The sequence below is a fragment of the Salmo trutta genome, unplaced genomic scaffold (genome assembly GCF_901001165.1).
Source record: "Salmo trutta unplaced genomic scaffold, fSalTru1.1, whole genome shotgun sequence".
Taxonomy (NCBI): Eukaryota; Metazoa; Chordata; class Actinopteri; order Salmoniformes; family Salmonidae; genus Salmo; species Salmo trutta.
The window spans coordinates 4,855,984-4,881,291 of NW_021822941.1; the positions used below are offsets into that span (position 1 = coordinate 4,855,984).

At 43.4% G+C, this 25,308-nt stretch overlaps 1 pseudogene; it reads left to right on the forward strand.

The window, feature by feature from the left end:
• The first annotated feature begins 711 nt into the window (after positions 1-711).
• LOC115187368 (deleted in malignant brain tumors 1 protein-like) overlaps positions 712-25,308 on the forward strand; it is a 153,131-nt pseudogene continuing 128,534 nt past the window's right edge.

The following is a 25,308-nucleotide window of genomic DNA, read 5'->3' on the forward strand; positions in this document are numbered from 1 at the left end:
AAAACACAACACACATTATCCACAATGTAAATACATTGTAATTACTTGTTTATTTCATGTTTGCTGCATTTTATTTGAGGATCGGAGAGATCTACTCCTTCATATCCATTCTCAATATCTCCATAATTACTCTCCATATCTATCAAATCAAAGGGTGATTGATAATATTGTAAAAGACTATGGCTTAATGTTTACAGTTTGAGGAAATTCTGTGCTTTTTTCTGAGTTGAAAACATGTGTTGGTTCCACTTTTCTGGGCTCCGTTATTTACAAATAAGGAAAACTTCAAATGTGAATATATAAAATGAAGATATTATAATTAGAATACAGCCGTAGACAGAAGTCAAAGATCAACATACAACTGATGTCTCTCCTGAGTTCTGCCCCGAACAAAAGAAAGACAGGATCTTATATAGATCACCCCTTATGGTGTCAAACCCTGTATGTGCAGCTAAAAGAACAAGTTATTCTTAACACAAGGTTTCTGAGAACCGGTCTCAGCAGTATGTAAATCTGCCCTTGTTTCAGAGAAAAACAGAAGCTGTCTCTCTGTGTCTCTCTGTGTCTCTCTGTGTCTCTCTGTGTCTCTCTGTGTGTCTCTGTGTCTCTCTGTGTCTCTCTGTGTCTCTCTGTGTCTCTCTGTGTCTCTCTGTGTCGCTCTGTGTCTCTCTGTGTCTCTCTGTGTCTCTCTGTGTCTCTCTGTGTCTCTCTGTGTCTCGCTGTCATCCACAGTCCCTTTTCTCACCTCTTCTCACAGACGCAGGGCTTCGGGTTTTGGCAGAGAGCTACACACAGAGAGGCCTCAATATTCAGCTATACAGTGAGTATAAGTACAATGGCACGTCAGCAAATTAATAACAACATAATCAGTGGTGGGGGTCTTTAGAAGAGTGATGGTTTAGTTGCTGTATTGTGGTTGTTTAGTCGTAGTTACTGTATTGTGATTGTTTAGTAATAGTTACTGTATTGTGATGGTTTAGTAATAGTTACTGTATTGTGATTGTTTAGTCGTAGTCACTGTATTGTGATTGTTTAGTCATAGTTACTGTATTGTGATGGTTTAGTAATAGTTACTGTATTGTGATTGTTTAGTCGTAGTCACTGTATTGTGATTGTTTAGTCGTAGTCACTGTATTGTGATGGTTTAGTTGTAGTTACTGTATTGTGATGGTTTAGTAATAGTTACTGTATTGTGATTGTTTAGTCATAGTTACTGTATTGTGATTGTTTAGTTACTGTATTGTGATTGTTTAGTCGTAGTTACTGTATTGTGATTGTTTAGTTACTGTATTGTGATTGTTTAGTTCCTGTATTGTGATTGTTTAGTCATAGTTACTGTATTGTGATGGTTTAATTACTGTATTGTGATTGTTTAGTAAAAGTTACTGTATTGTGATTGCTTAGTGTTTTATTTACTCAATCAAGTATTGCCCCAAGGAGGGATCGAACTGTGTCTTAAAAGCAGCAGAAAAGGTCAAATTAGGTCACCAAAATGTCCGTTACGGCTATACACGACCGGTCCCCGCATAAAAATCTGTAGTTCTGCCCCTGAACAAGGTAGGCCGTCATTGTAAATAAGAATTTGTTCTTGACTGACTTGCCTAGTTAAATATAATGAAAATGTTTTTTAAATATACCGCCGCAGACCGATGCTGGCACTTAAACCACACTCAATGAGCTGTTTACCACCATAATCAAACAGGAAGACGTTCATCCAGAGGAGGTGTTCCTAATGGCCGGGATGCAGGGAAACTCAAATCACTTTTACCTCATTTCTACCAGCATGTTAAATGTGCAACCAGAGGGGAAAAACTCTGGACCACCTTTACTGCACACACAGAGATGCGTACAAAGCTCTCCCTCGCCCTCCATTTGGCAAAACTGACCATAATTCTATCCTCCTGATTGCTGCTTACAAGCAACAAGTAAAGCAGGAAGCGCAAGTGACTGGGTCAGTACAGTACATCACTGGGGCCAAGCTTCCTGCCATCCAGGACCTCTATATCCGGCGGTGTCAGAGGAAGGTCCTAAATATTGTCAAAGACTCCAGCCACCCTAGTCATAGACTGTCCTCTCTGCTACCGCACGGCAAGCGGTACCGGAGCACCAAGTCTAGGTCCAAAAGGCTTCTTAACAGCTTCTACCCCCAAGTCATAAGACTCCTGAACAGCTAATCAAAGGGCTACCCAGACCCCTCTTTTACGTGCTGCTACTCTCTGTTTATTATCTATCCATAGTCACTTTAACTCTACCTACATGTACATATTACCTCAACTAACCAGTGCCCCCGCACATTGACTCTGTACCGGTACCCCTGTATATAGCCTCCACATTGACTCTGTACTTGTACCCCTGTATATAGCCTCCACATTGACTCTGTACTGGTACTCCTGTATATAGCCTCCACATTGACTCTGTACTGGTACCCCTGTATATAGACTCCACATTGACTCTGTACTGGTACCCCTGTATATAGCCTCCACATTTACTCTGTACTGGTACCCCTGTATATAGCCTCCACATTGACTCTGTACCATTACCCATGTATATGGCCTCCACATTGACTCTGTACTGGTACCTCCTGTATATAGCCTCCACATTGACTCTGTACTGGTACCTCTTGTATAAAGCCTCCACATTGACTCTGTACTGGTACCTCCTGTATATAGCCTCCACATTGACTCTGTACCAGTACCCCTGTATATAGCCTCCACATTGACTCTGTACTGGTACCCCTGTATATAGCCTCCACATTGACTCTGTACCAGTACCCCTGTATATAGCCTCCACATTGACTCTGTACCGGTACCCCTGTATATAGCCTCCACATTGACTCTGTACCAGTACCCCTGTATATAGCCTCCACATTGACTCTGTACCGGTACCCCTGTATATAGCCTCCACTTTGACTCTGTACCGGTACCTCCTGTATATAGCCTCCACATTGACTCTGTACTGGACCTCCTGTATATAGCCTCCACATTGACTCTGTACCATTACCCATGTATATAGCCTCCACATTGACTCTGTACCAGTACCTCCTGTATATAGCCTCCACATTGACTCTGTACTGGTACCTCCTGTATATAGTCTCCACATTGACTCTGTACTGGTACCTCCTGTATAAAGCCTCCACATTGACTCTGTACCGGTACCCCTGTATATAGCCTCCACATTGACTCTGTACTGGTACCTCCTGTATATAGCCTCCACATTGACTCTGTACCGGTACCCCTGTATATAGCCTCCACATTGACTCTGTACTGGACCTCCTGTATTTAGCCTCCACATTGACTCTGTACCATTACCCATGTATATAGCCTCCACATTGACTCTGTACCAGTACCTCCTGTATATAGCCTCCACATTGACTCTGTACTGGTACCTCCTGTATATAGTCTCCACATTGACTCTGTACTGGTACCTCCTGTATAAAGCCTCCACATTGACTCTGTACTGGTACCTCCTGTATATAGCCTCCACATTGACTCTGTACTGGTACCTCCTGTATATAGCCTCCACACTGACTCTGTACCAGTACCCCTGTATATAGCCTCCACATTGACTCTGTACAGGTACCCCCTGTATATAGCCTCCACATTGACTCTGTACTGGTACCTCCTGTATATAGCCTCCACATTGACTCTGTACTGGTACCTCCTGTATATAGCCTCCACATTGACTCTGTACTGGTACCTCCTGTATATAGACTCCACATTGACTCTGTACTGGTACCTCCTGTATAAAGCCTCACTATTGTTATTTTCCTGCTGCTCTTTAATTAGTTGTTACTTTTATTTTCTATTTTTTACTTAACACTATTTTTCTTCTTAAAACATTGTTGGTTAAGGGCTTGTAAGTAAGCATTCACTGTAAGGTCTACACGTTTTGTATTCGGGCATGTGACTAATAGAATGTAATTTTATTTGATGTGGGTATTGGAAATGGATGGTCTTTCTGTGTTCTCAGCCCCAAGGTGAAGATTCCTCTAGGTACAGATCAGGATCTGCTTCTCCTCCCCCAATCCTAACATTAACCATTAGTGGGGAAAATCCCAAACTGACCCCAGATCAGTGTCTAGGTGTAACTTCCCCCTACTCCCTTACACCCCTCTTGTTGGTGGAGAGAACAGTGTGCAGTTTTAAAGATCATTTTCTTCCAATTCTGTACATTTTGCCTTGTCTGATATATCCATGTCTAATGTGTATTCATGACCCCCCCATGTCTAATGTGTATTCATGACCCCCCCCATGTCTAATGTGTATTCATGACCCCCCCATGTCTAATGTGTATTCATGACCCCCCCCATGTCTAATGTGTAGTCATGACCCCCCATGTATGTGTACTCATTACCCCCCATGTCTAATGTGTATTCATGACCCCCCCATGTATGTGTACTCATGACCCCCCCATGTCTAATGTGTATTCATGACCCCCCCATGTCTAACGTGTATTCATGACCCCCCCCATGTCTAATGTGTATTCATGACCCCCCCCATGTCTAATGTGTATTCATGACCCCCCATGTCTAATGTGTATTCATGACCCCCCCATGTCTAATGTGTATTCATGACCCCCCCATGTCTAATGTGTATTCATGACCCCCCCCCATGTCTAATGTGTATTCATGACCCCCCCATGTCTAATGTGTATTCATGACCCCCCCCCCATGTCTAATGTGTATTCATGACCCCCCCATGTCTAATGTGTATTCATGACCCCCCCATGTCTAATGTGTATTCATGACCCCCCCCATGTCTAATGTGTACACATGAACCCCCCATGTCTAATGTGTATTCATGACCCCCCCATGTCTAATGTGTATTCATGACCCCCCCCATGTCTAATGTGTATTCATGACCCCCCCCCATGTCTAATGTGTATTCATGACCCCCCCATGTCTAATGTGTATTCATGACCCCCCCCCATGTCTAATGTGTATTCATGACCCCCCCCATGTCTAATGTGTAGTCATGACCCCCCCATGTCTAATGTGTATTCATGACCCCCCCATGTCTAATGTGTATTCATGACCCCCCCATGTCTAATGTGTATTCATGACCCCCCCCCATGTCTAATGTGTATTCATGACCCCCCCATGTCTAATGTGTATTCATGACCCCCCCATGTCTGATGTGTATTCATGACCCCCCCATGTCTAATGTGTATTTATGACCCCCCCCCATGTCTAATGTGTATTCATGACCCCCCCCATGTCTAATGTGTATTCATGACCCCCCCATGTCTAATGTGTATTCATGACCCCCCCATGTCTAATGTGTATTCATGACCCCCCCCCATGTCTAATGTGTACTCATGAACCCCCCCATGTCTAATGTGTATTCATGATCCCCCCATGTCTAATGTGTATTCATGATCCCCCCATGTCTAATGTGTATTCATGATTCATGACCCCCCCATGTCTAATGTGTATTCATGACCCCCCCCATGTCTAATGTGTATTCATGACCCCCCCATGTCTAATGTGTATTCATGACCCCCCATGTCTAATGTGTATTCATGACCCCCCCCCCCATGTCTAATGTGTATTCATGACCCCCCCCCATGTCTAATGTGTATTCATGACCCCCCCCCCCATGTCTAATGTGTATTCATGACCCCCCCATGTCTAATGTGTATTCATGACCCCCCCATGTCTAATGTGTATTCATGACCCCCCCCATGTCTAATGTGTATTCATGACCCCCCATGTCTAATGTGCAGTCATGACCCCCCCATGTCTACTGTATATTCATGAACCCCCCCATGTCTAATGTGTATTCATGACCCCCCCATGTCTAATGTGTATTCATGACCCCCCCATGTCTAATGTGTATTCATGACCCCCCCCCATGTCTAATGTGTATTCATGACCCCCCCCCCATGTCTAATGTGTATTCATGACCCCCCCATGTCTAATGTGTATTCATGACCCCCCCCATGTCTAATGTGTATTCATGACCCCCCCATGTCTAATGTGTAGTCATGACCCCCCCCATGTCTAATGTGTAGTCATGACCCCCCCATGTCTAATGTGTATTCATGACCCCCCCCATGTCTAATGTGTATTCATGACCCCCCCCATGTCTAATGTGTATTCATGACCCCCCCATGTCTAATGTGTAGTCATGACCCCCCCATGTCTAATGTGTATTCATGACCCCCCCATGTCTATGTGTATTCATGACCCCCCCATGTCTGATGTGTATTCATGACCCCCCCATGTCTAATGTGTATTCATGACCCCCCCATGTCTGAATGTGTATTCATGACCCCCCCATGTCTAATGTGTATTCATGACCCCCCCCATGTCTAATGTGTATTCATGACCCCCCCCATGTCTAACTGTGTATTCATGACCCCCCCCATGTCTAATGTGTATTCATGACCCCCCCCATGTCTAATGTGTATTCATGACCCCCCCATGTCTAATGTGTATTCATGACCCCCCCATGTCTAATGTGTATTCATGACCCCCCCCCATGTCTAATGTGTATTCATGACCCCCCCCATGTCTAATGTGTATTCATGACCCCCCCATGTCTAATGTGTATTCATGACCCCCCCCCCATGTCTAATGTGTATTCATGACCCCCCCCATGTCTAATGTGTATTCATGACCCCCCCCCCCATGTCTAATGTGCAGTCATGACCCCCCCATGTCTAATTGTATTCATGACCCCACCCATGTCTAATGTGTGTTCATGACCCCCCCATGTCTAATGTGTATTCATGACCCCCCCCCCCCCCATGTCTAATGTGTAGTCATGACCCCCCCATGTCTAATGTGTATTCATGACCCCCCCATGTCTAATGTGTATTCATGACCCCCCCATGTCTGATGTGTATTCATGACCCCCCCATGTCTAATGTGTATTTATGACCCCCCCATGTCTAATGTGTATTCATGACCCCCCCATGTCTAATGTGTATTCATGACCCCCCCCCCCATGTCTAATGTGTATTCATGACCCCCCCCCCCCCATGTCTAATGTGTATTCATGACCCCCCCATGTCTAATGTGTATTCATGACCCCCCCCCATGTCTAATGTGTATTCATGACCCCCCCCCATGTCTAATGTGTAGTCATGACCCCCCCATGTCTAATGTGTATTCATGACCCAACCCATGTCTAATGTGTATTCATGACCCCCCCATGTCTAATGTGTATTCATGACCCCCCCCCCCCCATGTCTAATGTGTAGTCATGACCCCCCCATGTCTAATGTGTATTCATGACCCCCCCATGTCTAATGTGTATTCATGACCCCCCCCCCCCCATGTCTAATGTGTAGTCATGACCCCCCCATGTCTAATGTGTATTCATGACCCAACCCATGTCTAATGTGTATTCATGACCCCCCCATGTCTAATGTGTATTCATGACCCCCCCCCCATGTCTAATGTGTAGTCATGACCCCCCCATGTCTAATGTGTATTCATGACCCCCCCATGTCTAATGTGTATTCATGACCCCCCCATGTCTGATGTGTATTCATGACCCCCCCATGTCTAATGTGTATTTATGACCCCCCCATGTCTAATGTGTATTCATGACCCCCCCATGTCTGATGTGTATTCATGACCCCCCCATGTCTAATGTGTATTTATGACCCCCCCATGTCTAATGTGTATTTATGACCCCCCCCATGTCTAATGTGTATTCATGACAGACGAAAGGAAAAAAACAGATGAAAGCAAATGTATTAAATGTCTCTCTCTTCTTCTCTCTCCCTTTCTCCTTTGTTTCTCTCTATCTCTCTGTCTCTTTCTCTCTCTTTCTCCTCTGTCTCTCTCTTCCTCTGACTCCTCCCTTTCTCCTTTGTTTCTCTCTATCTCTCTGTCTCTTTCTCTCTCTTTCTCCTCTGTCTCTCTCTTTCTCCTCAGATCTCCAGGCTCAAAGCGTCAGTCCACCAGGTAGGTAGAGTATAAATCTACAGTGATTATAGCAGTTCAATATTAGTCAACTTTATTATCCCACATGGAGAAATTCATGTGTCCATACAAACCATTCTAAACCCCAATAACAAGTAGTGTTTTATGGAACTACTAATACTTGTCAACCACAAAGCACTACTGCTGTTAGAATAACACAATCACTGTCATCATCTGTCCTCACCACTGTGTTTTCCTCTCAGCTGTTTACAGCTGAATACTCAGTCAGACTGGTGAATGGGACCACTTCCTGTTCTGGGACAGTGGAAGTCTTCTACAGAGGAGAGTGGTCAGGTGTATGTCCTGGGTGGTGGAGCATGAGAGATGTTATGGTTGTGTGTAGAGAGCTGGACTGTGGGGATGCTGTAGCTGTATCTGAAGGACCTCTGGTTGAAGATGGAAGAAGAGGAGTCGCCATAAAGAGTTTCAGGGGACATGAGTCTACTATTACAGAGTGTGGATTCAGAGAAGGAGGACCTGGTTACTGTGATGGTAGAACTGGTCATTATGTGATCTGTTCAGGGAAGAGACTGGTCATTATGTGATCTGTTCAGGGAAGAGACTGGTCATTTTGCAAGATTTGTAGATTATTTTGCATGTATAATGGGGCTGACAAACTAACATATGCAGTCAACTGAATATCTTTTCATTACTGACTTCTCACCAGTGATGTCATCATAACCAGTAACCTTTTCCTCTCTTGTCCCAGTCCAGCCTGACCCTGACATATAGCATCAGACCTGTTGAGTTGACTTGGGTAACAGACCTCTAGCTTCTACACCACATCCCCCCTTCTCCTGCTCTAACATGAGACCTCATCAGAACTCATTTTGGGTGCTGGTACTGTTTATATTTAGGTGCTGGAACATTAAGCCAATATTCTATAAGAGGTGAACTCAAGCAGTAGAAAGTTAGAGGTGAAATGATAACACACACTAAAGTTGAAGTCGGAAGTTTATACACACCTTAGCCAAATACATTTCAACTCAGTTCTTCACAATTCCTGACATTTAATCCTAGTAAAAAAATCCCTGTTTTAGGTCAGTTAGGATCACCACTTTATTTTAAGAATGTGAAAGGTCAGAATAATAGTAGAGAGAATGATTTATTTCAGCTTCTATTTCTTTCATCACATTCCCAGTGGGTCAGAAGTTTACATACACTCAATTAGTATTTGACTTTGTTGCCCTTAAGCCATTTTCCCACAACTTTGGAAGTATGCTTGGGGTAATTGTCCATTTGGAAGACCCATTTGCGACCAAGCTTTAACTTCCTGACTGATGTCTTGAGATGTTGCTTCAATATATCCACATAATTTTCTGTCCTCATGATGCCATCTATTTTGTGAAGTGCACCAGTCCTTCCTGCAGCCAAGCCCCCCCACAACATGATGCTGCCACCCCCATGCTTCACGGTTGGGATGGTGTTCTTCGGCTTGCAAGCCTCCCTTTTTCCTCCAAACATAACAATGGTCATTATGGCCAAACAGTTCTATTTTTGTTTCATCAGACCAGAGGACATTTCTCCAAAAAGTACGATCTTTGTCCCCATGTGCAGTTGCAAACCGTAGTCTGGCTTTTTTATGGCGATTTTGGAGCAGTGGCTTCTTCCTTGCTGAGCGGCCTTTCAGGTTATGTTGATATAGGACTCGTTTTACTGTGAATATAGATAATTTTGTACCTGTTTCCTCCAGCATCTTCACATGGTCATTTCCTGTTCTGGGTTTGATTTGCACTTTAAGCACCAAAGTACATTAATCTCTAGGAGACAGAACGCGTCTCCTTCCTGAGCGGTATGATGGCTGCGTGGTCCCATGGTCTTTATACTTGCGTACTATTGTTTGTACAGATGAACGTGGTACCTTCAGGTGATTGGAAATTGCTCCCAAATATGAACCATACTTGTGGAGGTCTACAAGTTTTTTTTCTGAGGTCTTGGCTGGTTTCTTTTGATTATCCCATAATGTCAAGCAAAGAGGCACCGAGTTTGAATGTAGGCCTTGAAATACATCCACAGGTACACCTCCAATTGAATCAAATGATGTCAATTAGCCTATCAGAAGCTTCTAAAGCCATGACATCATTTTCTGGAATTTATCAAGCTGTTTAAAGGTGCAGTCAACTTAGTATAAGTAAACTTCTGACCAACTAGAATTGTGATAAAATTGTTGAAAAAATTACCTGTGTCATGCACAAAGTACATGTCCTTACCGACTTGCCAAAACTATAGATTGTTAACAATAAATGTGTGCAGTGGTTTAAAAACTAGTTTTAATGACTCAAACCTAAGTGTATGTAAACTTCCAACTTCAACTGTATGTGAAACTTTGCTGCTCTGTCAGCAGTTTCCTGTGGGTGTTTTCAGAACAGATCAGTTTGCTCTATTTAGCTGAGCTCAACCACTGATCTAAGAGAAGTTTTTCACACCACTCAAATAAGGAAGTAATGAGAGAGAAGTCATTTTGCCTAGCAGTATTTTCCATTCTTCAGTCCTCTATGACAGTAGACTGTATAGCTCAGTGGAGCTCCAGTTAGAGACAGATATGATACCTGCAGTGATGATCCTGTTCTGGACCACAGGTAGGATGCTGATATACACTTGTGACAGTTACTGAGATATGTTTTAATATTGTAAGATATGTTACCATTTGCAGGGCTAGTAAAAGAACATGCAACTGGAAGCAGACAGTAGAAATGTGTCTCAAAGCAGGACAATGATGTGATCACCTGTAAATGTACTTTACTGTAGTCTAACTGTCCATCTGGGGACAGGCACTAATGTCAGTTAAGTTGTGATGGTGTCATGCATCTGACTGTTGTATATTCAGTGTGTCAATGATTGATTGTATCTGTCTCTATGTAAATGCATAAGAGTATATTTTATGTATCTATTTAATATTGGTCTGATGTTAGAGCAGGAGAAGGGGGGAGTGTCGATGCCAGAGTTCTGTGACCTGAGTCAAGATCAACAGGCCTGATGCTACATGTCAGGAAGAGAGAGAGAACGAGAGAGAGGAAGGAGGGGGTGGGGAGGGCAGAGAGAGAGGGGAGGGGACAGAGTATCGCCGAGGGAAGTAGGCATGATGAGGGTACTGCAGCACCCCCTGAAAAATAAAAAAATACATATATAATTTAGAATTTTTTGTAAACTTACTGGAAAACATTTTTTCACCCTAGTAGTTCAGTACTGTATCAGCGGTCTGATATAGCCTTCTGTAGCGAGCCCAAAATAAACTTCTTACTTATAGGGGCGGCAGGTAGCCTAGTGGTTAAAGTGTTGGGCCAGTAACTGAAAGGTTGCTCGATCGAATCCCCGAGCTGACAGGGTAAAAATCTGTTGTTCTGCCCCTGAATAAGGCAGTTAACCCACTGTTCCTAGTCCGTCATTGTAAGAATTTGTTCTTAACTGACTTGCCTAGTTAAATAAAACTATAGGCCTACATCATCATCCTGTCTGCATCCTAATCCCTACCTGTAGTCTACCTACCTCTGGTATAATGCATTTCCACCTCTCACTCCATCAGTGTTGCTCTGTCTGCATCCTAATCCCTACCTGTAGTCTACCTACCTCTGGTATAATGCATTTCTACCTCTCACTCCATCAGTGTTGCTTGTCCAGCTTCCTGAATTAAAAGATGAACAGATCAATATTGCTGGCATAACATCATTAAATATTGCTAAGTTATTTAGCTATAGTGTGGATGTAGGGCTGGTTTTAGTATATAATGAGCACCCAGATGCTGCGTAGGCAACACAATAATATCAGACAGACAAGCTGGCCCAGGGGAAAGAGAAAATGCTTGCTGCCTCCACGTTGTTGCAATATGAATATTCTCAGTGTTGTCTTGTTGATACTAAATGTTTCAGTTTCTCCGAGCCGCCTAGTTCATTTATACAATGTTTCAATATTATCAGAGCCACCTTGTTGATGCAATGCTTCAGTATTCACAGAATGTTTCCTTTCCCTGGTAAATAATGCAGACAGGCAGATACATAATGAGCTGGGTGCAGACATCATAAGGAACATCTCTGGATGCACCGAGGTAAAGATAGTTTCAAGTTGGATATTCAACGGATATTCGCGCTTTCAAACCTCAATAGCTTTTCAACCACTTGAGCCACGGACTCCAAATAAGTGCCATGATGTTGGAAAAAATGCACACAACATTGCACAGGTCTTATTTTCACAATTTGGACGTTAATTCACTTTCCAAAGCAAATAAACATGTGGAAATGTGAGCAGCATTGTGTATTCCTAGTTGAATTAGTTAGGGAGCGTAAACAAAATACAAAAACATTTTTATATTCAAATTTCAATAGCTCCTTGGTCATGTGACCTACTTGACTCAAACAAGGTTCAGAATGTCCACTGATTTATTGCACACCCTTTATTTTTTCCATTTTCATCTCACATGATTTTACATTAATTTTTCCAAATGTAGAATTTCAATAGCTCCTTGGTCATGTGACCTAATGACTTCAAACAAGGTTCAGTATGTCCACTGATATAATGGAATTCTGATTTGTTATAGGCAAAAGAATACACAGGCCAAATGTGTATGCTATTTTCCTTATCACTATAATCTAGTAGTAATTTAGTAGTAGAGGTAATTTCCTTTGTGCCCCATTCTACACACAGCCTAAATTATAGGCACTGAACCATTTACAGGACAATAATAAAAGTAGCATATAGGATCCAACCCTATCACAGAGTGAATAAATGTAGAGCGTTTGTAGACTTTAAGAAAAAAATATTAAGTGACAGTTTCATCAGTATGTGCTTAAAGAAAGTCATATCACAAAGATCACAGAGGGACAGTCACCACAAAATAATTACAATTTCGCAAATAAACACTGGCGTGACAGATGTGCAGAAGATGAATGTGCAAGTAGAGATACTGGGGGGCAAAGGAGCAATAAAATGCTAAATATAAATAACAATATGGGGATGAGGTAGTTGGATGGGCTATTTACAGATGGGCTGTGTACAGGTGCAATGATCTGTAAGCTGCTCTAATATCTGATGCTTAAAGATAGTGAGGGAGATATGGGTCTCCAGCTTCAGTGATTTTTGCAGTTCTTTCCAGTCATTGGCAGCAGAGAACTGGAAGGAAAGGCGGTCAAAGGACGAATTGGCTTTGGGGTGACCAGAGAGATAAACCTGCTGGAGTGTGTGCCCATGGATGGGTGCTGCTATGGTGACCAGTGAGCTGAGATAAGGCGAGGCCTTACCTAGCAAAGACTTGTAGATGACCTGAAGTCGGTGGGTTTGGCGACGAGTATGTAGTGAGGGCCAGCCAACGAGAGTGTACAGATCGCAGTGGTGGGTAGTATATGGGGCTTTGGTGACAAAACGGATGGCACTGTGATAGACTGCATCCAATTTGCTGAGTAGAGTGTTGGAGGCTATTTTGTAAATGACATTGCCGTCTGGAAGGAGAGTTTACAGTCTAACCAGACACCTAGGTATTTGTAGTTGTCTGCATATTCTAAGTCAGAACCGTCCAGAGTAGTGATGCTAGGCGGGCTGGCAGGTGCGAGCAGCGATCGGTTGAAGAGCATGCATTTGGTTTTACTTGCATTTAAGAGCAGTTGGAGGCCACGGAAGGAGAGTTGTATGGCATTGAAGCTCGTCTGGAGGTTAGTTAACAATGTCCAAAGAAGGGCCAGAAGTATACAGAATGGTGTCATCTGCGTAGAGGTGGATCAAAGAATCACCAGCAACAAGAGCGACATCATTGATATATATACAGAGAAAAGAGTCGGCCCGAGAATTGAACCCTGTGGCACCCCCATAGAGACTGCCAGAGGTCCGGACAACATGCCCTCCGATTTGACACACTAAACTATCTGAGAAGTAGTTGGTGAACCAGTTTAGGAAGTCATTTGAGAAACCAAGGCTGTTGAGTCAGCTGATAAGAATGCGGTGATTGACAAGAGTCGAAAGCCTTGGCCAGGTCGATGAATACGGCTGCACAGTATTGTCTTTTGTCGATGGCGATTATGATATTGTTTAGGACCTTGAGTGAGGCTGAGGTGCACCCATGACCAGCTTTTAAACCAGATTGCATAGCGGAGAAGGTACGGTAGGTTTCGAAATGGTCAGTGATCTGTTTGTTAACTTGGCTTTCGAAGACCTTAGAAAGGCAGGGTAGGATAGATATAGGTCTGTAACAGTTTGGATCTAGAGTGTCTCCCCCTTTGAAGAGGGGGATGACCGTGGCAGCTTTCCAATCTTTGGGGATCTCAGACGATACGAAAGAGAGGTTTAACAGGCTAGTAATAGGGGTTGCAACAATTGCGGCGGATAATTTGAGAAAGAGGGGTCCAGATTTTGCAGCTCTTTCATAACATCAGGTATCTGGATTTGGGTTTAAGGAGAAATAGGGAGGCTTGGGCAAGTTGCTGTGGGGGGTGCAGAGCTGTTGACCGGGGTAGGGGTAGCCAGGTGCAAAGCAAGACCAGCCGTAGAAAAATTCTTGTTGAAATTCTCGATAATCGTAGATTTATCAGTGGTGACAGTGTTTCCTAGCATCAGTGCAGTGGGCAGCTTGGCGGAAGTGCTCTTATTCTCCATGGACTTTACAGTGTCCCAGAACTTTTTGGAGTTTGTGCTACAGGATGCAAGTTTCTGTTTGAAAACGCTAGCCTTTGCTTTCCTAACTGCCTGTGTATATTGGTTCCTAACTTCCCTGAAAAGTAGCATATCGCGGGGCTATTCGATGCTAATGCAGTACGCCACAGGATGTTTTTGTGCTGGTCAAGGGCAGTCAGGTCTGGAGTGAACCAAGGGCTATATCTATTCCTGGTTATACATTTTTTTGAATGGGGCATGCTTATTTATGATGGTGAGGAAAGCACTTTTAATGAATAACCAGGCATCCTCTACTGACGGAATGAGGTCATTATCTTTCCAGGATACCCGGGCCAGGTCGATTAGAAGGGCCTGCTCACTGAAGTGTTTTAGGGAGCGTTTGACAGTGATGAGGGGTGGTCGTTTGACCGTGGACCCATTACGGACGCAGGCAATGAGGCAGTGATCGCTGAGATCCTGGTTAAAGACAGCAGAGGTGTATTTAGAGGGCAGGTTGGTCAGGATGATATCTGTGAGGGTGCCTGAGTGTACGGATTTGGGGTTGTACCTGGTAGGTTCCATGGTAATTTGGGTGAGATTGAGGGCATCTATCTTAGATTGTAGGACGGCCGGGGTGTTACGCATGTCCCAGTTTAGGTCACCTAACAGTACAAACTCTGAAGATAAATGGTGGGAAATTAATTCACATATGGTGTCCAGGGCGCAGCTGGGGGCTGAGTGGGGTCTGTAACAGGCGGCATCAGTGAGAGATTTATTTCTGGAAAGGTGAATTTTTAGAAGTAGGAGCTTGAATTGTTTGGGCACAGACCTGGATAACATGACAGAACTCTGCAGGCTGTCTCTGCAGTAGATTCTAACTCCACCCCCTTTGGCAGTTCTGTCTTGGCGGAAAATGTATACACATACATAGAGGCATTTTTCAGCTATGATTTTACCACTCAGAATCCAGAATGGATTTGACAATGGGGCCAGCACAGGACGTAATACACCTTTACAACAATCTACTTTTTGGTCTTCTTATCTGGTAAACTGCTACTATGTGTCAAGAAAAGAGCCCCAATTTGGGGTTAGTGTACTCCAGTAAAAAAGGGCTGGTTTAGATTAAAAACTATTGACGTGTCCCCCTTCATAGGGGCATGAGAGACTAGTCAGTGGTAGAATTGAGTTGGCACTTTATTGGCCCAAAGACCCACAGACCCACAAGGTTGAGGGTGTCAATTGAAAGTCAAAGGGTGTGAAAATGGACAAACTAAAGGGTGTGCAATATCGAAGGGTAGTCAGTGGACATTCTGAACCTTGTTTGAGTCCAGTAGGTCATATGACCAATGAGCTATTGAAATTTTACATTTTGAAAAATGTATGTAAAATCATGTGAGATGAAAATGGACAAACTAAAGGGTGTGCAATGTGTAGGCCCACTGAGTGGACATTCTGAGTACTTCCGGCGCCGACAGAGATGGCCGCCTCGCTTTGCGTTCCTAGGAAACTATGCAGTATTTTGTTTTTTTTCTGTGTTATTTTTTACAATGTTACCCCAGGTAATCTTAGGTTTTATTACAAACAGTCGGGAGGAACTATTGGATATAAGAGCAACGTCAACTCACCAACATTACGACCAGGAATACGACTTTCCTGAAGCAGATCCTCTGTTTGGCCTACCCAGGACAATGGATCGGATCCCAGCCGGCGACCCAAAACAACGGAGCCGTAGAAAGGGCAGACGGAGCGGTCTTCTGGTCAAGCTCTGTAGACAGGCACATCGCGCACCGCTCCCGAGCATACTACTCGCCATCGTCCAGTCTCTTGACAACAAGGTAGACGAAATCCGAGCAAGGGTAGCTTTCCAGAGAGACATCAGAGACTGTAACGTTCTTTGTTTCACGGAAACATGGCTCACTCGAGACACGCTATCTGAGTCGGTACAGCCACCTGGTTTCTTCACGCATCGCGCCGACAGAAACAAGCATCTCTCTGGTAAGAAGAAGGGCGGGGGGGTATGCCTTATGATTAACGAGACGTGGTGTGATCATAACAACAAACAGGAACTCAAGTCCTTTTGTTCACCTGACTTATAATTCCTCACAATCAAATGCCGACCGCATTATCTACCAAGAGAATTCTCTTCGATCATAATCACAGTCGTGTATATCCCCCCCCAAGCAGACACATCGACGGCCCTGAAAGAACTTCATTCGACTATGTAAACTGGAAACCACATATCCTGAGGCTGCATTTATTGTAGCTGGGGATTTTAACAAGGCTAATCTGAAAATAAGGCTCCCCAAATTCTATCAGCATATCGATTGTGCGACCTGGGCTGGTAAAACCCTGGATCATTGTTATTCTAACTTCCGCGACGCATATAAGGCCCTCCCCCGCCCTCCTTTCGGAAAAGCTGACCATGACTCCATTTTGTTGCTTCCAGCCTATAGACAGAAACTAAAACAGGAAGCACCCGCACTCAGGTCTGTTCAATGCTGGTCTGACCAATCGGATTCCACGCTTCAAGATTGCTGCGATCACGTGGACTGGGATATGTCCGCATAATGTCGAACAACAACATTGACGAATACGCTGATTCGGTGAGCGAGTTTATTAGCAAGTGCATCAGTGATGTTGTACCCACAGCGTCTATTAAAACATTCCCCAACCAGAAACCGTGGATTCATGGCAGCATTCGCACAGAACTGAAAGCGCGAACCACTGCTTTTAATCAGGGCAAGGTGACGGGAAACATGACCGAATACAAACAGTCTAGCTATTCCCTCCGCAAGGCAATCAAACAGAGCTAAGCGTCAGTATAGAGACAAAGTAGAGTCACAAATCAACGGCTCAGACACGAGAGGTATGTGGCAGGGTCTACAGTCAATCACGGACTACAAAAGAAAAACCGGCCCCGTCGCGGACCACGACGCCTTGCTCCCAGACAGACTAAACAACTTCTTTGCTCGCTTTGAGGACAATACAGTGCCACTGACACGGCCCGCTACCAAAACCTGCGGGCTCTCCTTCACTGTAGCCAATGTGAGTAAAACATTTAAACGTGTTAACCCTCGTAAGGCTGCCGGCCCAGACGGCATCCCCGGCCGCGTCCTCAGAGCATGCGCAGACCAGCTGCCTGGTGTGTTTACAGACAAAGTCAATCAATCCTTATCCCAGTCTGCTGTTCCCACATGCTTCAAGAGGGCCACCATTGTTCCTGTTCCCAAGAAAGCTAAGGTAACTGAGCTAAATGACTACCGCCCTGTAGCACTCACTTCCGTCATCATGAAGTGCTTCGAGAGACTAGTCAAGGACCATATCACCTCCACCCTACCTGACACCCTAGACCCACTCCAATTTGCTTACCGCCCCAATAGGTCCACAGACGACGCAATCACCATCACACTGCACACTGCCCTAACCCATCTGGACAAGAGGAATACCTATGTAAGAATGCTGTTCATCGACTACAGCTCAGCATTTAACACCATAGTACCCTCCAAACTCGTCATTAAGCTCGAGACCCTGGGTCTCGACCCCGCCCTGTGCAACTGGGTGCTGGACTTCCTGACGGGCCGCCCCCAGGTGGTGAGGGTAGGTAACAACATCTCCACCCCGCTGATCCTCAACACTGGGTCCACACAAGGGTGCGTTCTCAGCCCTCTTCTGTACTCCCTGTTCACCCACGACTGCGTGGCCATGCACGCATCCAACTCAATCATCAAGTTTGCAGACGACACTACAGTGGTAGGCTTGATTACCAACAACGACGAGACGGCGTACAGGGAGAAGGTTAGGGCCCTCGGAGTGTGGTGTCAGGAAAATAACCTCACACTCAATGTCAACAAAACAAAGGAGATGATCTTGGACTTCAGGAAACATTGACGGGACAGTGGTGGAGAGGGTGGAGAGTTTTCAGTTACTCGGCGTACACATCACGGACAAACTGAAATGGTCCACTCACACAGACAGCGTGATGAAGAAGGCGCAGTAGCGCCTCTTCATCCTCAGGAGGCTGAAGAAATTTGGCTTGTCACCAAAAACACTCACAAACTTTTACAGATGCACAATCGAGAGCATCCTGTCGGGCTGTATCACCGCCTGGTACGGCAGCTGCTCCGCCCACAACCGTAAGACTCTCCAGAGGGTAGTGAGGTCTGCACAACGCATCACCGGGTGCAAACTACCTGCCCTCCAGGACACCTACACCACCCGATGTCACAGGAAGGCCAAAAAGATCATCAAAGACAACAACCACCTGAGCCACTGCCTGTTCACCCCGCTATCATCCAGAAGGCAAGGTCAGTACAGGTGCATCAAAGCGGGGACCGAGAGACTGAAAAACAGCTTCTATCTCAAGGCCATCAGACTGTTAAACAGCCATCACTAACATTGAGGGGCTGCTGCCAACATACTGACTCAACTCTAGCCACTTTAATAATGGAAATATTTATGTAATTCATTTATCACTAGCCACTTTAATCAATGCCACTTCAATATAATGTTTACATACCCTACATTACTCATCTCATATGTATATACTGTACGCTATACCATCTACTGCATCTTGCCTATGCCGTTCGGCCATCACTCATTCATATATTTTTATGTACATGTTTGTTTTCATTCCTTTACACTTGTGTGTATGAGGTGGTTGTTGTGGAATTGTTAGATTACTTGTTAGATATTACTGCATTGTCGGAACTAGAAGCACAAGCATTTCACTACACTCGCATTAACGTCTGCTAACCATGTGTATGTGACAAATAACATTTGATTTGAACCTTCATTGGAGTCAGTAGGTCACATGACCAAGGAGCTGTTGAAAATCTACATTTTGAAGGATTCATGTAAAATCATGTGAGATGAAAATGGACAAACTAAAGGGTGTGCAATATAGAAGGGTATTCAGTGGACATTCTGAACCTTGTTTGAGTCCAGTAGGTCATATGACCAATGAGCAACTGAAATTCAAAAATGTAAATAAATGAAATGGTGCAAGATGTAAATCGACAAAAAAAATGTGTGCAATGTGTGTCTATGCCATCAAGAACCAGTTGTGGAAAAATAGCTATTGAAATTAGAAAAATGTGATTTGTCACTATGTTGACAGTCCCTAACTGCTGTTGGTGGAGGTAAGGAAAACTACAGGCGAATATCCTTTCAATATCCAACCTGAAACTGTCTTTACCGCGGTTTTGAATGCAGAGCAACAATTTTGGTGGGAAGCACATGAGACAATGACACTGTCATAGTACACTATATGAACCGCTCCACAAGGGTGACTTCATATACATTATAGCAGGGGGTCAACAACGCTTTTCATGAGTTCAATTTACACTTGATCCTACCATTTCTAAAGATCTGCGTGACTGTAATTATTTCCATATAAGCATTTTATGCTACTCAACTGTGCCCAAAAAATGTTAACTGCCCACAAACTGAATATTTGTAGCTGGCTACTAGACAGAAACGTTGTCCATTCAACCACAGGCCACGGAGCCCCACTATGCATTGCCTTCCTGTATGGAGTCGCTGTCCAATCAGCAGTGCAGCCTTAAGGTAAAGTTAAATATTGTATTGTTTTTGTTCATTTCTGAGTGATGTTCTATCGATTGCAAGCGTCATTTCATGTTTTCATGTGTATCTGAGTTATTTGCTTTCAAGCAGGCTGAAATATGTCCGGTATGACAAAGCACCGTGATAAAGTCTCACTACACTGGAAGTTAATAGGAATATGACTTTTAGATCGCCAAAACGTTATTCATACAGATTTCAATACTGGACGATATAACTCAGGAGGTCTTCTCTCGAATGAGCCATTGATCATATTTTTGTGATATTCCTGCCTTGGGAAATTGGTAATTTAACGGAGGGTCTAACACGTTTCTCCTATTTGTCTGCCTCTATAGTCCAGGGTGCATTGCGTGGTGCCTTTGCCAGAGATATTATAGAAATGAGATAGGAATCTATTAATGAAACACTATATAACGCCCTTCCCAGCAGACTGTCGACCAATCACGTTCAGGTTGTCATGCTACGTCCGTGGTTGCTAAGCTAATCGTCACGTAATGCCTTCTCATAGTCAGTATGTCGAGAAATGTGGCTATTTTCTTCGAAAGTACGTAATGCCACGATTCCAAAGCTGTATGATACTACAGATAGCAAGTTAATTTATGTACTTCTTGTTGACTAAATTCGTGTTAATGTTGGGTTTTTGAGCTAGCGCCCAGTAGACTCCCATTCACTCCGTGAAGGAGAGCGCCTCCTGTCCCAGAATCGCCCAGAATGCACCGCGTGGGACAATGACGTGGAACGGGCAACGTTTCCCATCTCCTCAGAAGTATCTCTGCCGTTGTGATTTAAACTCCACTCTGTGAGACACATCGATCTGCAGGTTGAACATGGTGAGATTGTTGACCCATATATTGATAGTGCAGTGTGTTTAGGCGAGAGGATTGCATTGTGGATTGTGTACTCTACTTGAGCTGCAACAGATTTCCTCAACGATGTTTCATATTTCTACCAACCTTATTATAATGCCAAAATGAAAATCTGTGAACAAAAATGATTGTTCTCACATATTAGAGTAATTTATCACAGTAAATAAAAAATAATGAGTGGTTTTGGGTGGATTTTTCCTTTAATGTGCAGATTTTCCTTTTGTATTACATCATTTTCTTCGTTCTTTGGTTGAGTCTGTTTGTCGTTACTCGTCCTTGTCGATTGTAGTTCTAAATAATTACTTTGATGTCTGCCTTTTATTTCAATACATGTGTAGGATTTATCTGGCACAGTTTACATTCACAGTCAGCTGTTTTATGCTCCGGTTAGTATCACATTGATATTGGTATTTGAAGTCAGCCTTTGACACTTGTAAACTCAATTTTAAAAAAGTCCCTTTTTCAGGACCCTGTCTTTCAAAGATAATTCGTAAAAATCTAAATAACTTCACAGATCTTCATTGTAAAGGGTTTAAACTCTGTTTCCCATGCTTGTTCAATGAACCATAAACAATTAATGAACATGCACCTGTTGAACGGTCATTAAGACACTAACAGCTTACAGACAGTAGGCAATTAAGGTCACAGTTATGAAAACGTAGGACACTAAAGAGGCCTTTCTACTGACTCTGAAAAACACCAAAAGAAAGATACCCAGGGTCCCAGCTCATCTGCGTGAATGTGCTTTAGGCATGCTGCAAGGAGGCATGAGGACTGCAGATGTGGCCAGGGCAATACATTGCAATGTCCGTACTGTGAGACACCTAAGACAGAGCTACAGGGAGACAGGACGGACAGCTGATCGTCCTCGCAGTGGCAGACCACGTGTAACAACAAAAATCAGATTTCTGTATTGTATTTCTATAATTTCATCAATGCAACGAAACATAATACATTAATATTATAATGGAAGTTAAACTTAAAGCACCATCGTACAGCAGAGTAGTCACGGGGTGCGTCATTCTCTCCAGGATGCGCTGGAGGTAAAATAAACGTTTAATCATGAATGCTCATTATGTATTTGTAGCCTACTTATCATTTTGATACTAGGCTAATATAGCTAATATAGACACTTACAGCATGTGTTGCCTTCATTATAAGGCTTATATAAGGCTATTCATTTTTTTGCGGCTCCAGACAGATTTGTTTTTTGTTTTTTTGGTCCAATATGGCTCTTTCAACATTTTGGGTTGCCGACCCCTGGGTTAGCTGCTCAGATAGCTGATGTTTAAAGTTAGTGAGGGAAGTAAAAGTCTCCAACTTCAGCGATTTTTGCAATTCGTTCCAGTCACTGGCAGCAGAGAACTGTAAGGAAAGGCGGCCAAAGGAGGTGTTGGCTTTGGGGATGACCAGTGAGATATACCTGCTGGAGCGCACGCTATGGGTGAGTGTTGCTATGGTGACCAGTGAGCTGAGATAAGGCGGAGCTTTACCTAGCATAGACTTATAGATGACCTGGAGCCAGTGGGTCTGGCGACGAGTATGTAGCGAGGGCCAGCCGACTAGAGCATACAGTCGCAGTGGTGGGTGGTATAAGGGGCTTTGGTATCAAAGGCTTTGGCGGCATGAGTGAAGGAGGCTTTGTTGCGAAATAGAATGCTGATTCTAGATTTGATTTTGGATTGGAGATGTTTGATATGAGTCTGGAAGGAGAGTTTACAGTCTAGCCAGACTCCTAGGTATTTGTAGTTGTCCACGTATTCTAAGTCAGAACCGTCCAGAGTAGTGATGCTGGACAGGCGGGCGGGTGCAGGTAGCTATCAGTTGAGGAGCATGCATTTAGTTTTACTAGCGTTTAAGAGCAGTTGGAGGCCACGAAAGGAGTGTTGTATGGAGTTGAAGCTCGTTTGGAGGTTTGTTAGCACAGTGTCCAAAGAAGGGCCAGAAGTATACAGAATGGTGTTGTCTGCGTAGAGGTGGATCAGAGAATCACCAGCAGCAAGAGCGACATCGTTGATATATACAGAGAAAAGAGTCGGCACGAGAATTGAACCCTGTGGTACCCCCTTAGAGACTGCCAGAGGTCCGGAAAACAGGCCCTCCGATTTGACACACTGAACTCTGTCTGCCTGTATATAGCCTCGCTACTGTTATAGCCTCGCTACTGTATATAGTCTCTCTACTGTATATAGCCTCATTACTGTATATAGTCTCTCTACTGTATATAGGCTCTCTACTGTATATAACCTCTCTACTGTATATAACCTCTCTACTGTATATAGTCTATCTACTGTATATAATCTCTCTACTGTATATAGCCTCTCTACTGTATATAGTCTCTCTACTGTATATACCCTCTCTTTTGTATATAGCCTCTCTACTGTATATAACCTCTCTACTGTATATAATCTCTCTACTGTATATAACCTCTCTACTGTATATAACCTCTCTACTGTATATAGCCTCTCTACTGTATATAGTCGCTCTACTGTATATAGCCTCTCTACTGTATATAACATTTCTACTGTATATAGCCTCTCTACTGTATATAATCTCTCTACTGTATGTAGTCTGCCACCATGTAATGTCTGTTTAGGGCCAAATAGTCTTGGGGTTTTTATATTTTTGGAGAGAATACTTTTTTATCTGAGAGATATTAGAAAGATCAGGAAACACATGTTTTTTTCTACGTGTATTTAACCCCTTATTTGTGGAACTAAACTATTTCCATATATACTTCCATAAATGTGTTAAACTGGTACCAGGAGACCTTCAGATGAGTCTTGTAAAGCTTGTGGACGTCCTAGATCATAACAACCTGTACATGTTCCTGAGAGACTCACCTTTCCATAGTGGGGTCATGTTAGTGTGTCCTAGATCATAACAACCTGTACGTGTTCCTGAGAGACTCACCTTTCCATAGTGGGGTCATGTTAGTGTGTCCTAGATCATAACAACCTGTACGTGTTCCTGAGAGACTCACCTTTCCATAGTGGGGTCATGTTAGTGTGTCCTAGATCATAACAACCTGTCCGTGTTCCTGAGAGACTCACCTTTCCATAGTGGGGTCATGTTAGTGTGTCCTAGATCATAACAACCTGTACGTGTTCCTGAGAGACTCACCTTTCCATAGTGGGATCATGTTAGTGTGTCCTAGATCATAACAACCTGTACGTGTTCCTGAGAGACTCATCTTTCCATAGTGGGGTCATGTTAGTGTGTCCTAGATCATAACAACCTGTACATGTTCCTGAGAGACTCACCTTTCCATAGTGGGGTCATGTTAGTGTGTCCTAGATCATAACAACCTGTACGTGTTCCTGAGAGACTCACCTTTCCATAGTGGGGTCATGTTAGTGTGTTGTCCAAACGGTTCTGACACTACAGACAGAAGTTGGCAGATGGACTGTATGACTTCAGACGATGCTTATGGGGTCGTAGAGCAAAACGGAGAACATCATCATGTTCCTGAGTCTCATCTTTCCATAGTTTACAGGCCAAACTGATCAGACGTTATAGATATTATTGTGAGAAGACCCATTTTCGTAATGTTTCAAGGTCTGACAAACACAGTTCTAGCTCTGTGACCTTTCACCTCAGATGAGGAATGGAGATATTGGTGGATGTGCTGGATTGAGATGTAATAAATATCTCTAGTTTAAACAGGTGGATTTTGATGGGGATTGTTTTTTAATGTTAATTACATTCCTACAGGTTCACTGAAATGGTATTCTAAGGGTTAAATGGTATTCTAAGGGTTAAATGGTATTCTAAGGGTTAAATTGTATTCTATGGGTTAAATGGTATTCTAAGGGTTAAATGGTATCCTAAGGGTTAAATGGTATTCTAAGGGTTAAATGGTATTCTAAGGGTTAAATGGTATTCTAAGGGTTAAATGGTATTCTAAGGATTAAATGGTATTCTAAGGGTTAAATGGTATTCTAAGGGTTAAATGGTATTCTAAGGGTTAAATGGTATTCTATGGGTTAAATGGTATTCTAAGGGTTAAATGGTATTCTAAGGGTTAAATGGTATTCTAAGGGTTAAATGGTATTCTAAGGGTTAAATGGTATTCTAAGGGTTAAATTGTAAATGAAAAGAGCATCGACCAAACATGGATTGTGTGTGGGGGGGTACAGAGATGTGGTAGTCATATAATAATCATGCTGTGGTCTACATTTTGTTCATCATCAAGCAGACCAGATCATTAGAGATGGTGGGAGAGCCTGTTAGGCTGTTTAAAATGGAACAATATAATTTATATACTGTAGCATGAGACTAATACCTCTATATACATTTTAACAGGATTTGAGTGACGTTTTCTAAATTGTTTTATAATAAATATATATATAT